Genomic DNA, 17,403 nt, shown 5'->3' with positions numbered 1-17,403 from the left:
AGGCCACCATGGGGAGCCTCCCCCCCCCACCCGCCCGTCAGCAGCACCGGTGCCCAAGGGGGGACCTTGACGTCAGGGATGAGAATGTGGGTGTTTTCCTGATTCCTACACCAACTGCTAGTTTATCTTTACCTCTCATATTTTTATTAATTAAACTTGTTAATCCCATCTTGCATCAGTGGTACTTGAGGGGTCAGTAAATCCATTACTTAAAGAAATGGGTGAGTCCAGGAACAAGACTATCAGCAGACAGTGGGGAAACCATAATATTCATCCAAATATTCTAAAATTGCAGAAACTGTACCATGGAGAAAACGTTCAGAAGGGTATTAAATGTAGCAGAAATCTCCCTGAGCACTGGGTTATTGAAAGCCGGTCACCCTCCAATGACACACAAGCAAAAGACCACACATGCTCTTCTGTAACATGAGTCTCAGTTTAAGATGATCTTTCAGAAAGTCCAGAAAAATGGTTAAGTGCGTGTCTCTCAAGCACCAGGAACAGGACTACATGCTCAGTTGTCACCCCTGCTCCGTGTCCCCGTGCAGCCTCAGTCCCTGCACTGCTCTGTGCAGTTCCCTGACACGCCTGGGAAACAGCCCTGGCCGCCTGGCAGCTTCTTCCCTGGCTCTGCACCACACCAGAGTGCACATGGTCTGCAGACCCTGTGCATGTGTGCAGGTATTTCTCTACGCAATCTTAGAAGTACCATAGCGGGTTAACACCTGCCTCCCCACCATCCCCACCAGCCCCAAGAACTCCACCTCCTGGGCCTGCTCCTGAGGAAGACTTGAATGTTGAGTGGCATGGCCAAATTCCTCTCCAGGAAGGCAGGGTCAGTTTTTCTCCAGCAACTTGCAAGGGCTCTGTTTCTCAGAACCTCTTCCAACCCATTTTAATTCCACAGGTTAAATGGCATCTATTTATTTCACTGTCCACTGAACGTGAGAGGGCGGGAATCGTCGGCTAGCCTGCGCCAATCCATCCGCTCACCCGGCCAACGTCCTGAGCTCCTCTTCAACCACGTTTCCGAGCCGCTGATGTGGTGCTGCATGCGTGTCGTGAACACAAACAGAAGCAAGAGAAACGTCTCCAGCGCCGTCACTGTTCCTGCCCTAAGCTCCTTCCGTCAATGAGTTTCGTATTGTTATCTAACTTTTTAAAAATACAAGCATGTAGCATTATTAATAAGATATAAATTTTTGCTTTATAAACATAAATCCAATTTTACTCAATGATGACTGACATGTCAGTCAATAGGCCATATAATCGTTCCTCTTCAGTGTCTATAAATCTACATTTTTCTGAGTACTTTTGTGGAGTGTCCCATGATGTGGCTGTAATAAGCTTATTTAACAGTTGCCCTATTAATAGACACTGGGCATATTTTTGATGTTTATTTTAATAAATAATGCTTCACTCATCATAATTTTATTTGCTTCCTAATGCAAATGTACAAGTATTTCCCAAATTCAGCCAAGGAATGAAATTAGGAAATAAGAGGGAATAGATATTCTAGTACCTAATAACAACAAATTGCCCTGCAATTTGTAGCTTCCCTGTCTTACACTCCTACTGTGTTGGAAATCATACCTTTTAGTCATTACCAAATGGCATTCCTTGTTTTGAAATAATGGGTCAAAATTCCCATCTCATTATTGTTTTAACTCTCACTTCTCTGAACTATTAGTGAAGTCAAATGTCTTTTATTTGCTTAATAAACATTTTAAACTCCATTGTTGGAAATGCCTAATTTGATTTTTTCTTAGCTTACTAGCTTCCTGTTATTGATTATTTGAAATTCCTTATATATTAAAATATCAACCTTCAAATTCAAGCTACATATTATGCACATTTTTCTTACTTTATTATATTCAGTTTTTATCTTTGTCAGGTAATATAGAGGTTAGTCATTTTCATGTGATTAAACTGTTCTTTGAGTGATTGCTTCTGAAGTCTACACTTGATATCTGAGTTCTGCAGTTCAGTGGCAGATGGCATAGCTACTCAATACCAGATTGTCTATGTGATGTGTGAGATTTAAGACTGTAGGATTGACCTGTGCACAGGATGGCCCTTCTCAAAGAAAGTAACAGGTCCATTTTTAAACAAATGAAATGAGTGACCAGATGCCAGATCTTCTGAGAAAGAGCCCAAGTGGTTCCCACTTTATTTCTGTGGCTACGTGCCAGGGCGTTCACTGTGCCGGGTGCCACGTGGCTACGGGGCCTACCACATGGCCTGGGGAGGTCATCCCAGGGCTCTCTTAGGATAACGCCTGTGAAGGCCAGCTCCCTCTGCCTTCAGTTCCTCCCTTTCTTACTGTTGCTTTCTCATTTAACATTCCCCTTCCAAGGTGGATGCTCAGAAAAATTAGAATGATTACTGTAACGATGAGATCATGGACTTTTCCTTTTTTAGGTAAGGAGGGCAGCTGAGCTGCGCATTGCTGTGCCCTGGTCCCTCCACCTGCTCCTGGACTCCTCCCAGCTCTCCCTGCATCGCCTGGCACAGAGCCGGCACTGTGTTGGAAGGCGTTCCTGCCCAAGTGGCTCTGGCACTGTTCGTCACAACCTCCTCAAATTGCCTAGTTAACAGGCATCATCCACAGCCCACTTTACAAATGAAGAGCTCAGGGAAAGACAGGCAAAATGTGATCTTGGTGTCTTAACAGGTGTCCTCTGCCAGGTCACTGAGAGGCTGGCGTCTAAGGATGGAGGTTTTCTATTTGAGAATTTCCAGGTAGGCCCTGGTGGGTGGGAAAACACTCATTTTGTAATTCAGTCTCCTCCACCCACTCATTTGCCTTCATTGACTTGTTGATTCCTCAGCCCTCTGGCCAGAGGCCTCCCTGTGGGCTTTAGGGATACGGTGAGAGATAAAGCAGTGGAGTGTGGCCGCAAGGTGGAGGAAGAGACCCACAGGGAGCTGCCTGCTGCCCTAGGGACTGCAGGCCCTGCTGCTGGAATCAGCCTGTGCAGGATCGGAGTGTGTGAGCCCAGAAGACGTTTACTCAAGCCAGCCTGGCTGCACTGAGGCCATCATGGGTCTTGGATTCTGCAAGGCAAAACCTTCGGTCTTGGAGCCTGCAGGTGTGCAGAGTGTGTTTAGAGACACTGCTGGGCTGAAGCCAGCCTCCCTGGAGGGGCACCCACTGAGCTTTCTGAGGTCTGTGCACCATTTTGTAAGCTCCTTGTGTGGTTCTGCAGCTTGGCCTTTCATTGCCCCTTGCAGTGAAGTCTGTGCCTCACAAGGGCACAGTCCGTTTGTCCTACATCCTGTAAGAGTAAGTCTCCAACTTCATGCTATTCTGGAAAGGATCGAGGCACACTCTATGGCTACAGGCTCACGGTCCCTGGGCCTCTGGGACAGGGAGAAAACCCCATATGTTGGACACACATGTTGCCTAAGTCTTATTCAAAGTGGGGCTCAGAGAATCTTTATGAAGAACCCTCTGAAGATGTAGCTTTCACTAGTTCCTACAGCCATTATAGATTTCATCACTGGTTCAAACTTAGTAATCAGAAGCCAGAAGGCCTGGGTTCCATTGTTTGGTCTTTTCCCAGATTTCTTTCATGGGGTTGCCCTAGAGATTTTGCCTTCATCTTGGATACATGAGCAACCTCTCACGAAGTTGCTGCAGCAGCTTTGACAGGCTCCTTGGAGAATATCATTCAGTAGCTGAATTCCCATAGGTACCATTTGCTTTCTCCTCCTATCTCAGAAGAACCGGGATTCTAAAAGGAGCTGCTGAATCTCCCTGGGGATCATGCAATTCTTTCACCCAGCTGTGACTGAGCACCCACTCCATACTACACAGCACTTGTGGCAGAGGAGACAAGAACACAAAATGTCTGTTGTCGTGAAGGCTAAATTTGGTGGGAGGGGCATGCAGAAAATAAGCAAGGAAATAGGTCAAAGGAAGGGACAATTTGGGGGAATGGAAACAGTGATTCTGTCAATAACAGAAGAGGGTGCTCAGCTGTCAGGGATGTGACAGATGCAGGTGTGAGTGGGACCCCAGGGACCATACAAGGTGGCAGGTATACTGAGAGCTTCTCTTGTGAAGGAGCCAAGCAAGATGGAGATGAGCCTGTGTAGCATTCCAAGAAGGAGAGAGATACAGTCAGAGGCACAGGTGGTGACATTTTGGAGTCTTCAGCATACAAAAAGTTTATAAAGTTGTGGGATTAGATGAGTTCACCCAGGGCAAGGTGGAGACAACAGGCGATTAGGGTGGAGAGGTTAGATCTGAGTTCTCAGGCTCATGGGCAATGTGGGGAGCGCACAGGGAAGCAGCTGGAATGCCAGGAAGAGAAGCAGGGAGGCCCTGGTAGGAGGAGAGCACTTTGTAGGTGGCCTTAGTTCAATTCTGGGAGGAGAAAGGAGGAGGAGGGCAGAAGTTCCACCATAGGGTTTGGGGCACAGAGATTGCTACAGTTTGGAAAAGTTCAATGTTCACTGTTGACTGTTCTTGAATGGGAAGCCATTGGGGGATAATTAGAATAAGATGAGTTTTTTCTTTTTTTTTTCTTTTTTGGAGGCAGGGGTTCCAGGAATGCAACTCAGGGGCACTCGACCACTGAACCACATCCCCAGCCATATTTTGTATTTTATTAAGAGACAGAGTCTCACTGAGTTGCTTAGTGCCTTGCTTTTGCTGAGGCTGGCTTTGAACACGTGATCCTCCTTCTTCAGCTTCCCAGGCTGCTGGGATTACAGGCTTGCACCACCATACCCAGCTAAGATGAAGTTTTGAGTATGGGTTACCATGATGGCATTAGTGCTTTATAAAAAGAGAAGGAGAGACCAAGACTACCACCTACTCTGTCTCATCATGTGAAACCCTCAATGAGAGCATGAATTTCTAAGCCCCTTACAGGATTCCAGGCAGATTCTGGCACTTTCTGTTGGACTTTGCAGCTCCCAGAACCATGGGACAAACACATTTCTATCCTTTATAAATTACCTAGTCTCTGATATTTTATTATAGCAACAAAACCCTGGTTAAGAAAATAGAGGTCAGCTTTAGGGGAGGAGTTCTAGTTGAGGTCTGAGATGAAAGATGAATTGCATGGATTAGGAGAGAATGGGAGCTAAAGAAGGGGAGATGAAAAGAGAAAAATGTCAGGTCACATTTAGAAGCAAGCCAATCAGAACCACTTCTGATTTCTCAGCAGAAACTCTATAAGCCAGGAGGGCTTGGAATAATTGTGTTTTAAGTTCTGAAAGAAAATAAGTGCCAACCAGACTGATATATCCAGCAAAGCTACCATTCCACTTGAAGGTGAAATAAACACCTATTATTAAACACAATAGACACATACATCAAAATGGTAGGAGTTAATAAATATCACTGTATAATAACATGGAATGTAAATGGCCTCAACTCTTCCATTACAAGACATAGGCTGAAAGAATAGATTAAAAATAAGACCCAGCTATATATTGTTTGCGAGAGATGCACCTTACAGGCAAAGACAGCCACAGGCTGAATGTAAAAGGATGAAAATTGAAATAGCATTTGAATGGAGCCTGATAACAAGCATGAGTAGCTACTCTCATATCTGACACAGCAGATTTTGCACCAAAATCAATCAGAAGAGAGGCGTCCACTTCATATTGATAAAGGGAACAGTCCTACATAGCAATAATAAATATGTATGCCCAAATGTGTATGCAACTAATTACATAAAAGAGACACTACTCAAATTGAAGCCTCAGAGAGATCCCAGTACAATAATACTGGGTGATTTCAACATACAACTCTCTCACCATTGGATAGGTCATCCAGACATAAACTCAGTAAAGACCCTTTGGATATGGAAAATATTATTAATAAAATGGGCCTAACATAATCTATAGAATATTTCATCCAACAACAGCTGAATACATTTTCTTCCCATCGGTTCATAGAATCTTCACCAATATTTTAGTTCACAAAGAAAATCATAGCAAATACAAGAATTTAATAAAATTCCTTACATCTTATCACATCATAATGGAATGAAATTAGAAATCAACAAAACCAAACCCTACGGAAAATACATCAAGAAATGGAGATTGAACAATACTCTGTTGAATGATAAATGGGTGATAGAAGAAATTAAAGGAGAAAATTAAAAAAATTATTAGACTCAAATTAGAATAGTGATACAACATACCAGAACCTCTAGGGCACTATGAAAGCAGTTCTAAGAGGAAAGTTTATAGCTAGGTGTGCCTACATAAGAAAAATCCCTAACAAATATCCTAATGATGCATCTTAAGAGCCTTGAACAACAAGAAAAAATCAATTCCAAAACAAGATGAAGGAAGAAAATCATCAAATTAGAGCTGATATAAAATAATTTGAGAATAAAAAATAATACAAAGGCTCATAGAAACTAAGAGTTGTTTCTTTGAAAAGATAATAGAGATGGATAAGCCATTAGCCAGACTAACTAAAGGCAAAAAAGAGAAAAAAAAACAAATCAATACCATAAAGATGAAAAAGGAAAAATTACCCCATACATCTCAGAAGTCCAGCAGATTTTTAGGGACTGTTTTGAAAATCAGTAGTGCAATAAATTGGAAAACCTCGAAGAAATGAATATATTTCTAGACAAACATGATCTTCTAAAACTGTATCAGGGGGGCATATAAAACATGAATGGATCAATAGTTTCTAATGAGATATAAGCAGAAATAAAAGCCTTCCAACAAAGAAGATCCCAGGATCAGACAGATTATAAGCTGAATTGTACCAAATCTCTAAAGAAGAACTAAATTCACTTGGAAAAATAAGAGGCTCATAATAGCCAAAGCAAGCTTTGGTAAGAAAAGTGAGGCAGGAGGTTTCACTATACTAGGCCTTAAATTATAGTACAGAGCTATAGTGACAAAAACAGCGTGGCGTGGGGACCAAGACAGACTGGGAGACCAATGGAACAGAATAGAAGACATAGAGACAAACCCACATAAACACAGTCATCTTATACGAGGCAAAGGCACCATAAATACACATTGGAGAAAAGAGAGCCTCTTCAACAAACGGTGCTAAACTGAATATCTGTATGTAGCAGAATGAAACTGAACCACTATCTCTCACCATGCACAAAACTCAAGTCAAAGTGAATGAAGGACCTAAGCATTAGACCAGAGACCTTATACCTACTAGAAGAAAATGTAGGCCCAATGTGACTCTGCAATCTGTATTTGGGGTAAAAATGGGAGTTCATAACCCACTTGAATCTAATGTATGAAATATGATATGTCAAGAGCTTTGTAATGTTTTGAACAACCAATAAAAAAAAAGAAAATGTAGGCCCAGATCCCCATCGTGACAGCCTTAAAACAGAGCTCCTCAACTAGGCTCCTAATGTGCAAGAAGTAAAATCAAGAATCAATAAATAGGATGGTATTTAACTAAAAATCTTCATTAGCAAAGGAAACAATCAAGAACATGAAAAGAGAGACTACAGATTGGGAGAAATCTTTACCACCTGCACCTCAGATAGAGCATTAATCTCTAAGATATATAAAGAACTCAGAAAACTTTACACACACACAATCAATAAATGGGCAAAGGAACTGAACAGACACTTCACAGAGGAAGAAATACAATGATCAACAAATACATAAAATAATGTTCAACATCTCTAGTAATTAAAGAAATGCAAATTAAAAATACACTGAGATTCCATCTCACTCCAGTCAGAATGGCAATTATCAAGAATACAAGTAACAATTAATGTTGGTGATGACATAAGGGAAAATGTACATTAATACATTGCTGAAAGGACTGAAAATTGGTACAACCACTCCGGAAAGCAGTATGGAGATTTCTCAGAAAACTTTGAACAGAACCACCATTTGTCCAAGTTATCCCACACCCTGGAATACACTCAAAGGGTGTGAAATCAGCACACTACAATGACACAACCACATCATTGTTTATAGCAGCTCAATTTACAATATCTGAACTATCAAACCAACCAAGGAACCCTTTAACAGATGAATGGAAAAAGAAAATGTGACATCTAGATAGACAGAGAGAGAGAGAGAGAGAGAGAGAGAGAGAGAGAGAGAGAGAATGGAATATTATTCAGCCATAAAAAGAAGGACTTTATGACTTTTGCCAGTAAATGAATGGATCTGTGGACTATAATGCTAAAAGTCAAATCCTCTCTCTGATAGGCAGATGCTAACATGTAATAAGGGACAGGGAAGGGAAGAATAGCTGTTCAGTAGATCAGACAAAGGGGAATAAAGGAAACTGAGGGGGGATATGAATATGAAAGACAATAGAATAATCCGACATAACTTTCCTATGTTCATATATGAAAACACCACCAGTGAATTCCCACATCATGCACATCCATAAGACTGGTTATCCTAATTAGAATGAGTTATACTCCATGTTTACGTGACTATGTCAAAATATACTCTACTATGATGTATGTCTAGAAAGAAGAAATAAAAATAAATAAAGATTAACCAATGACAATTCTCCTCAAATTATTCCATAAAATATCCAGGGATGGACCTCTTACAAATTCATTCTAGGAAGCCACATCACATTCTTACCAAAATCAGATAAGGACACATCAAGGAAAGTAAACTACAAACCATCATCCCCAATAAAACATTGGCAAATCATGTTCATGAACATGTTAAAAAGATTATACACCACCATGTCAGTTTTTTCCAGAGATGCAAGAATGGTTTAATATACTCAAACTGATAAATGTAAATTCATCACGTGAACAGAATTAAGGATAAAAATTGTGATTTTTTACAATGTTTAAGATGACACTCTTAGTCATCTCAAAAGATGTAGAGAAGGCCTTTGACAAAATTCAGCACCCATTCATGGTAAAATACTAAAGAAACTAGGAATAGAAGGGATTTCCCACAAGATCGTAAAGGCTGTATAAGAGAAGCCAAAGCCAACCTCATGGTGAATGAATAAAACTGAAAACATTTCCTTTATAATCCAGGACAAGACAAGGGGTCCAGTCTCACCACTCTTGTTTAATATAGTGCTAGAAATCTAGTCAGAGCCATGAGGTAAGATACGGAAATAAAAAGGCTAAAATAGGAAAGAAAGAAGTCCAGGTATCACTGTTTGTAGACGATCTCATTCTATACCTAGACGATCCAAAGAACTCCACCAAAAGACGGCTAATACACAGATTTGGCAAAGTAGCAGGTTTCAGAGTCAACATACAGAAATCAATGGCTTTTCCTATACACCAACAATGAATATGCTGAGAAAGAACTCAGGAAAACAATTCCATTCACAACATCCAAAAGAAAAAACAAGAAGCAAACAAACTATTAACCAACCAAACAAACAAGCAAAAAACCTAGGCATAAATCTAACTAAGGACGTTAAAACAAAACAAAACAAAACAAAACTCTTCAATGAAAATTACAAACATTGAAGAAAGAAACTGAAGAAGACCTCAAAAGTTGGAAACACCTCCCATGATCATGGGTATGCAGAATTAATGTTGTTAAAATGGCCATACTACCAAAACCAACACACAGAACCAACGTGATCCCCATCAAAATACCAATGGCATTCTTCACAGAACTAGAAAAAAACACTCACCAATTTCATTTAGAAGAAAGATCCAGAACTGCCAAAGCAATTTTAAGCCAAAAATGCAATGTTTTGTGGCATCACAGCTATACCATGTCTTGGTATTTATCCTAAAATATCAAAGCCATCTTACTTCAGTGACACAGGCACACCCATGTTTATAGCACCACAATTCACAATAGCCACACTATGGAACCAGCCTGTGTGTCCATGAATGGATGAAGAAAATGTGGTACATACACAATTAGTCTTATTCAGTCATAAAGAAAAATTAAATCATGGCATTTGCAGGAAAATGGATGGAACTAGGGACCATCTTGTTAAGCAAAGTAAGTCAGATTCAGATGGTCAAGGGCCAGATGTTTTCTATCCTATGAAGAAGCTATAGAGGGACAAAGAAAACAAAGGTGGGGATTCTCCTGGAAATCAAAGGAGATCAGTGGAGAAAAGAATCCAGGAGTGGGAGGGGGAGAGAGGGGGAAGTCCCGGGAAGTGATGTTGGCTGAATTACATCACTATGGTGTGTGCCTGTGCCAATATGTAACAACGAATCTCATCAATGTGTACAACCACGATGCATCAATAAAAATTAAAAAAAAAAAGAAGTGGAGATGGCAGCTAAAGGAGACATCTTCAGAAGTTCTGTGGCAATGGGGGACTTCCAAAGACAGTGAGGGTGAGCTTCGGTCAAGGGCTGTCTGAGATGGCAGGAAGCATGAGTCAATGCTGTGGGAAGGGCCAGCAAGGGGCCATGTGTCCCTGCAGGGACCGTGGATCTTGTATTATTCTCCCAGAACCTACAATTCTAGTTCCAGTGTTTGCATTCTATGATCTTAACATTGCGTTTTCATTTTATATTTTGATACTTATCTGTAGCTGCTCCTTATGTGTTTATTTAATTCTTAAAATATTTTTAATAATTGAAATAAAGCCATAAATGATTTTCTGGAAAACCAGAGACAAACGTTCGCTTTATCCAGGTTATGATATTGAAGGAAAGGGAGGAGAAACCCCCCTCTGGAAGCCTAGGTGTCAAGCCATAGAGGCTTTGCTTGGTTTAGAGCAAATGCATCCCACGTGATCTCTCTTTGAAACTGCTGAGATCAGTGACAGAGAAGGTGACATAGTCCTGACAGTCCCCAGAGACTGTTACAGTTCTTGTGTTTAGTGTTGCCCTGGGGCATTCACTAAAGTTCTTTAATATTTGTCAAATAATTTTGTGCTTAGAGACTTGAAGACCCCATTCTTTATACTGTCCCTTGTTGGAGGGTCCCAACAGAACTTAGGTGTATATGTCACTGATACAACTGAGCAGTAATGATAGGCCTCTCCATTTATTTCTAGAAAATACAGCAATTCCAAATGGGGGCACTAGGTTTATTGTGGTGCGTGTGGCTTTTATTTTTTTTTTAAATCATGAGTATTAGAAAGTGTAAGAAATAACTTTCAACACAGAAGGAAGATCTTTACCATCAGGCATTCACAGGACATGCGAAACCTCTTGTGCAGGACAGCATGCTGCCCCTGAGCCACTGGCTCCTGAGGTCTGTGAAGGGCCACTCAGCATCACGCCCTCCCAGCTTCCTTCCTCCCCGTCTTCCCACAGGAGGGAAGTGAGCTCTGGAGGAGGAGGACCCCCGCTTAGCACCTGAGCCGGCACCTGCCCGCCTGCAGGGAGCACATGTCCTGGTGCCTTTGCTGCATGATGAGGGGACACTGCCCCAGACTGGGACCGTTCAGGTGTCCTGTTCTTCAGTGACAAGCATTGTGCCAGCCCCAAGGCACTCGGTGTGCTGCAGACCCGACCAAGGCCCACCTTCCCCTGCATACACGGAAGGGAGACAAGGGAGAGCCCAGGGGAGAGTTATCTCAGGCTGGGGGACCCCACGCCCTTCCTATGGTTCAGAGCTGGGCAGAAGCAGGATGCCCTCGGGCCTCAGTATTCCTGATTATAAGATGAAGCCCTGAGAAATGAAATGCCCTGGCAGGGACATCCTCACTCCAAGAAGCAGAGTTCAGGCCCTGACGTAGCTCGTCCCCTCAGAGCTGTGGATCATCTGTCTTCTCTTGCAGGGAGACCTGAGCTCCTGGCTTGTACAGTGCATCTAATCTTCATATGTCGTGACATGAAGAATTAGTAAGATTGACTGCTTGCCATTTACTTTGACTGTTAGATTTCTCATGATTTATTGAAGTTGACAGAATATCATCAAGAATTTATATCCATCAAAGTAATTCCAACTTTGTTAAAGTCGTGAATGCGCATGAACAAGAAAGGGGCATAAACAGGAATGCCTTCTTTCGCCACTGCTATTCAACATACTCTTTGAAACTCTAGCCAGAGCAATTAGACCGACAAAAGAAATTAAAGGGATACAAATAGGAAAAGAAGAACTCAAACTATCACTATTCGCTGACAACATGATTCTATACTTAGAGAATCCAAAACATCCACCAGAAAACGTCTAGAATCGATTAATGAATTCAGCAAAGTAGCAGTATATAAAATCAATACCCATAAATCGAATGCATGTCTATACACCAGAGATGAAACTCTGGTTTCATCTGAAAGAGAAATTAGAAAAACTAGCCCATTCACAATAGCCTCAAAAAAAGTAAATAAATAAAATACTTGGGAATCAACTTAACAAAAGAAGAGAAAGACCTCTACAAAGAACACTGCAGAACACTTAGGAAAGAAAATGAAGAAGACCTTAGAGGATGGAAAGATCTACCTTTCTCTTGAATAGGCAAAATTAATATTATCAAAATGACCATGTTTCCAAAAGCACTATACAGATTTTATGCAATTCCAATCAAAATCCCAATGACATTCCTTATAGAAATAGGAAAAGCAATCATGAAATTCATTTGGAAAAATAAGAGACCCAGAATGGCCAAAGCAATCCTAGGCCAGAAGAGTGAAACAGAAGGCATCACAGTACCAGTCTTTAAACCATACTACAGAGCTATAATAACAAAAATGGCATGGTATTGGCACCAAAATACATGTAGACCAATGGTACAGAATAGAAGACACAGAGACAAATCCACATAAATACAGTTATCTCATACTAGACAAAGGAGCCAAAAACATACATTGGAGAACACATAGCCTCTTCAAAAAATTGGTGCTGGGAGAATTAGAAGTCTATATGCAACAAAATGAAAACAAACCACTATCTCTCACCATGCATAAACTCAAAGTGAATCAAGGACCTAGGAATTAGTCCAAAGACCCTGCACTTAATAGAGGCCCAAATATCCATCATGTTGGATTAGGCCCCAACTTCCTTAACAAGACCCCTAAAGCACAAGAAATAAAATCAAGAATTAATAAATGGAGACATGCACAGTGGCACACGTCTGTAATCCCAGTAGCTCGGGAGGCTGAGATAGGAGGATCATGAGTTCAAAGCCAGCCTCAACAATGGTGAGGTGCTAAGCAACTCAGTGAGACCCTGTCTCTAATAAAATAGAAAATAGGGCTGGGGATATGGCTCAGTGGTTGAGTGCCTCTGAGTTCAATCCCTGGTACCCTCCCTGCCCCCCCAAAAAAAGAATTAATAAATGGGATGAACTCAAACTAAAAAGTTTCTTCTCAGCAAAAGAAACAATCAGTGAGTTGAACAGAGAAACTACATTGTGGGAGCAAATTTTTGCTACACACACATCAGATAGAGCACTCATCTCCAGGATATATAAAGAACTCAAAAAACTTAACAAAAAACCAAACAATCCAATCAGTAAATGAGCTAAGGAGCTGAACAGACACTTCTCAGAAGAAGATACAAACGCAATCTACAAATGTATGAAAAATGTTCAATAACACTAGTAATTAGAGAAATGAAAATCAAAACTACTCTAAGATTTTATCTCATGCCAGTCAGAATGGCAGCTATCAAGAATACAGATAACAATAAGTGTTGGCGAGGATGTAGGGGAAAAGGCACACTCATACACTGCTGGTGGGACTGCAAATTGGTACAACCAATCTGGAAAGCAGTATGGAGATTCCTCAGAAAATTGGGAATGGAACCACCATTTGACCCCAGCTATCTCACTCCTTGGTTTATACCCCAAGGACTTAAAGTCAGCATACTATAGTAAAGCAGCCATATCAGTGTTCATAGCAGCCCAATTTACAATAGATAAACTGTGGAAGCAACCTAGATGCCCTCAGTAGATGAATGGATAAAGAAACTGTGGCATATATGCACAATGGAATATTACTCAGCAATAAAAGAGAATAAAATTATGGCATTTGCAGGTAAATGGATGGAGTTGGAGAATATCATTCTAAGTGAATTTAGCCAATCCAAAAAAAACAAAAACAAAAAACAACAGGGGCGGGGGTATGGGAAAAATAGAGGAACTTTGATTGGGCAAAGAGAGGGTGCATGGGGGCACGAAATATGGTGGAATGAGACGGACATCATCTCCCTGGGTACATGTATGACTGCACATATGGTGTGAGGCTACATTGTGTACAACCAGAGATGTGTAAAGTTGTGCTTCAATTGTGTACAATGAATCAAAATGCATTCTGCTGTCATATACGCCTAATTAAAATAAATAATTTTTTTAAAAAAGAAAGGGGCATAAGCAAGGCGGTCTTATGGGTCCTGGGTGGACCCACGCTGAAAGTGCTGCAGCCCACGCAGTTGCTCTCTGCCAAGCTGGACGTGAGGGGCCTCCATCAAGGGACGCGCGGGCTGTCGGTGCCCCTCTCCCATGAGTGCACGCCCAGCTCGCCCTTCCCCACCAACTCCTGCCACCCTCCTCCCCTCTTCCCTGCCCACGCTCCCTTGGCCTTTGGACATTGATTGCAAGAGAGAGTCACATGGAGGATTCCAAACTGAGAAGCTTAGGACAAGGAGAACAGGAGGCAGTGAGGAGCGGGGTGAGGGCTCATCACATTGCATGCAGTTCCCAGGAACTAGAGCCAAAGGACTGCAAAGGGCGACACTCCGACAACATCTTAGCAACCACTCAGCACTAGCATGATTCTTGTTCCTATTCATTGGTTTCCGGGATGATAAGAAACAAACATTTCTTTCTGTGTAGATGGCCAATATTTCTAGATTTCACAGTTTTCAGCAAAATACAAAATTGAAATTCCTACACTTCAGTAAAAAAAAAAAATGTTCACTATGGACCAGGGCACATTTTACTCTGAATTAGCTTTGCTTTCAGATTCATACTTTCATGGTCTAGTGTGTGTTTGTGTGCAAGTGTGCGTGTGCATGTGTGTGTGTTCATGTGTGTGTGTGCATGTGTTGGTGTGCATTAATCTCCTTTATGAAGGGGCCTCTTCTGTGCATCTCTTCATTCTTAGCAATGGAGTACAGATGAACAGGTGGTGGCAGATTCCTACATATGTGCTCAGGGGTTTAGAATTTTATGAAGATGGACTGGTAATTTGTATTCTGTACCAAAGTCACTGACTAAAGTAAAGTGTGAAAATCCTGTAGGATTATAAAAGATTTTTTTAAAGTCAAGAGCTCCTAACCTAACGAGCCTATTATTGAATTCATTGACTGCCATAAGTTTCCGCTGTGACTTTTAACACATTCCATCACAGTACAAAGGAGAGTGGATTCAGGAATTGCCAACAGGAGCAGCGGGAGAATGATGTCAGGCGGCGTGCAATTCTGTACAAATAACCTCCTCTTGACATGCTTGAGGAGTCCCACCTCATGTCCTCTGCACTCGTGTGACATCTTCAGACCCCCAAAATGCCGAGTCCCCGTTCTTTATTAAACATTGTTTGACGGGAAGCAACTTGCAAAGCTACCCTATAAATGAACAGTGCAAAGGAACCAAAGCGGTTGGGCTTAGAGAATTTCAGGGATGTTTTATATAATTTTAATCCTCAAGATACTTTGCTGCTTGGCTTCATTTCCTTATGGCTACAGACAAAACTTGATTTTCCAAAGCCCCACAGGTAAGCTGATTTTATGATTATTTAGAGCCAGTAATCTTCCACCAAAGGAAAGCCCTCATCACTGGTATACACAGAGGAGTGTTTCTAGGAGCCCCAAGGATTCCAAGATTCAGGGATGCTCGAGCCTCTTATGTAAAATGGTGTCGTATTTACTTATGAACCACACCCCTCCTGCATGTACTTTAAATTATCCCTACATGACTTTTCATATCTAACACAGTGTAAATGTTACGTAAATTGCTGTCATTATTCTCTAAACAATTCACTGAAAGTAAACAAGTCTCTGCATGTTCAGTGCAGATGCCATTTTCCTCCAAATATGTTCAGTCTAAGGGAGGCTGAGTCCATACAGGTAGAACCCACCCACCGAGGGCCGCTGTAGTATGGCCTTTGGTAAGCCTGTGAAGTCCAGGACATACATACACACTTCTGAGTGTTTCATATTAGTCTAATGAGATATAAATCTCTGCACACATGTCAACCAAGCCTGAGTCCAGCTCCATTAATGGATAGGAGAACATTTCTTGAATATAGCCCTACAGAGATCATCCTAAAATAAATCTGTAAAAGACAGTTTTCTTTTAGATGGCTTCTTCAGTTTTATGTTGCTATAACAAACTACCTGAGGCTGAGTAATTTATAAATTAAAGATACTTATTTGGTACAAGATTCTGGTGCCGAAGGGTCCAAGCAAAAGGGCATAGGAGTCCTGGCAAGAGCTCCCTGAGGGAGCATATCAGAGCAGCACTGGGATGATCATGACCCAGCTGCGTGCAGAAGAAACAGGTGAACAGGAGCAAGACACCAGCAGGGCTAGCCATGCTCCTCCATGACAGCCTGCTCTCAGGACAAAGGGTGCCCTCCTGCAGAACTCACCCTCCTGACACCCCGGGACCTCATTACTTTGCTCTAGCTCCACTTCTTAAAGGGCCCAGCACTCTGGTGTCACCACAGGAGAGACCAAGCTTCCAGCATATGAAGCCCTAAGGGACAAATCACATCCAGACTCTAGTGCTGGCTGACTAAAAGCAAAGTCATTCTGAACAACAATCCATTGGCCGGTCCAGTGTATTTCTGTTGATATCATTCATAGCTTTCCCTAGTCCCCCTCGATATCCATGGTATGTAAGTCCAATGATCCCGCAGTGTGACAAAGGGTGCAAAAATCAGTGGATATGAGATACGTGCAAACGTAATGAGCCACTGAGAATTTCATCTTCCTGTATGTCTACACAGCAGAACCAGGAGACAGTGAAGAGACCCGAGGCCAGCCAAGCAGGGGACGGCGAGTGGGAAGGAGCACTGGGGAGAAAGAGGAGCATGTTCCGTCATGTCCAAACGAAGCCCACTGTTAGGCAGAAACACAATGCACTGACCAAAGCATTTTAAAAGGCCATCTGCAGTTTTAAATATTAGCGACAGACAAATATGTCGCCAGCCTCCCTACGGTGAACTTCGAAATTCTGCTCAAACCCTCAGCCAGAGGACGAAGACAGAGCTTCCTAACTGACACATCCAATAAAGGTTTTACATTCAGGACCCGGAAGGACACCCACAATGGCCCGACAAGGACACGACCCACAGGCACAGAAAGAGCCAGTGTCCTGGATGGACGCTCGGAAAAGCAAGCACGTCAGTTGGTCCAGTCAACAGGGGCCTTTCAGCCCTCAGGGAAATGCAGTAAAGCCCCAGCCAGGGAAGAGGGGCACCTGCTCTAAGATGGTTCTAGAAGAAGGGGAGGGACTGGGGAGCACCTGCACATGGTGGCCACACCATGGTGAACCAGGACCACTGTGCAAACCGGTGGGCTCTCTACCTACGGGGCATGTGCACAGGCTGCAGCAAGTGCCGTCTCTAGGACAGACCC

The 17,403-nt window shown here is 42.2% G+C and overlaps 1 protein-coding gene and 1 long non-coding RNA gene across 3 annotated transcripts in view; one reads left to right on the top strand and one right to left on the bottom strand.

The window, feature by feature from the left end:
- The window catches only part of Csmd1 (CUB and Sushi multiple domains 1), a 1,636,907-nt gene that overhangs the window by 691,072 nt on the left and 928,432 nt on the right, over positions 1–17,403 (bottom strand). The gene's annotated exons all lie outside the window — the stretch shown is intronic.
- The window catches only part of LOC125613236, an 8,140-nt gene continuing 4,799 nt past the window's right edge, over positions 14,063–17,403 (top strand). The window contains exons 1-2 of the long non-coding RNA XR_007343736.1: positions 14,063–14,074; positions 16,630–16,638. This is a non-coding gene — a long non-coding RNA (uncharacterized LOC125613236). The remainder of the gene's footprint in view (positions 14,075–16,629; positions 16,639–17,403) is intronic.

The sequence above is a fragment of the Marmota marmota genome, unplaced genomic scaffold, assembly GCF_001458135.2.
Source record: "Marmota marmota marmota unplaced genomic scaffold, marMar, whole genome shotgun sequence".
NCBI lineage: Eukaryota > Metazoa > Chordata > Mammalia > Rodentia > Sciuridae > Marmota > Marmota marmota.
The sequence above is the reverse complement of the archived record's forward strand: the minus strand, read 5'-3'. Positions and strand labels throughout refer to the sequence as shown.